The following is a 1,078-nucleotide window of genomic DNA, read 5'->3' on the forward strand; positions in this document are numbered from 1 at the left end:
TTTTTTCAGTAGATCTCATGTTCCCTAGGTTAGCCTCAAACTCCCTAGGTAGCTGAGGATGACCTTGAACTCCTGATGCTCCTGCCTGTACCTCCCAAGTGCTCAGTTTATAGGCATGTACCACCACACCTAGCTACTCTCTCTAGTCTTTCTTTGGCCAAAAGTCCCTTTCCAAAACTAGCCATTCCCAACACTGGAGGGGAAATTACAAACCACTCCTTGCCTGCTTGACTTCCCATCTCCTGAATCCGTTCATTCCCCCAACATCACTTTTATTCCTAGCCCATTGAAACATTAGCTCTAAAACCAGGATGGAAACCAAGAAGTTTCTATTCTGGATGCATCCTTAGCCAGGTAGGAGGTCTACAAATGCTGGGCAGGTGAGTGGCTGTGTCCGTGAAATGTCCCAGGCCTACTAGCAGAAGGATGATGGTAAACTGAGCATCATGGTGACACAGGCCTTTAATCCCAGCACTCATACTTGGGAGGTACAGGCAGGAAGGTTTAGGAGTTCAACGTCATCCTCTGCTACACAGTGAGTTCATGTCAGCTGGGGCTACATGAAACCCTATCTCAAACAAACAAACAAACAAAGCAACCCCCCCCCCCCAAATGGGCTGGAGAGATGGCTCAGTAGTTAAGAGCACTGGCTGCTCTTTTGAGAACACAGCTTCAGTTCTCAGCACCCACAAGGAGGCTAACAATTATCCTTAACTCCAGTTCCAGGAGATCCAATGCCTTCTCTTGGCCTCCATGAGTATTGCATGCATGGGTGCACTTACATACATGTAGGCAAAACACTCATACACATGAAATAAAAATAAATCTTAAAAAAAATCAAAACAGAAAGAAAAAAAAATGATGACATTCCCAGTACCTGTTCAGATTCTCTACCAGTTTTTATTAGGAGTAACTTAGAGAATGGGCTTAGCTTAAATTCACATGTAGAAAACTGGACCTGTCTGTTTTTTTCCCCCTTAGGTCAGTTTCTTTTTCTCTTTCTTTCTTTCTTTCTTTCTTTCTTTCTTTCTTTCTTTCTTTCTTTCTTTCTTTTTCTTTCTTTCTTTCTTTCTTTCCT

This window comes from Nannospalax galili, unplaced genomic scaffold, assembly GCF_000622305.1.
Source record: "Nannospalax galili isolate Female #2095 unplaced genomic scaffold, S.galili_v1.0 scaffold809, whole genome shotgun sequence".
In the NCBI taxonomy this organism is placed as follows: Eukaryota; Metazoa; Chordata; class Mammalia; order Rodentia; family Spalacidae; genus Nannospalax; species Nannospalax galili.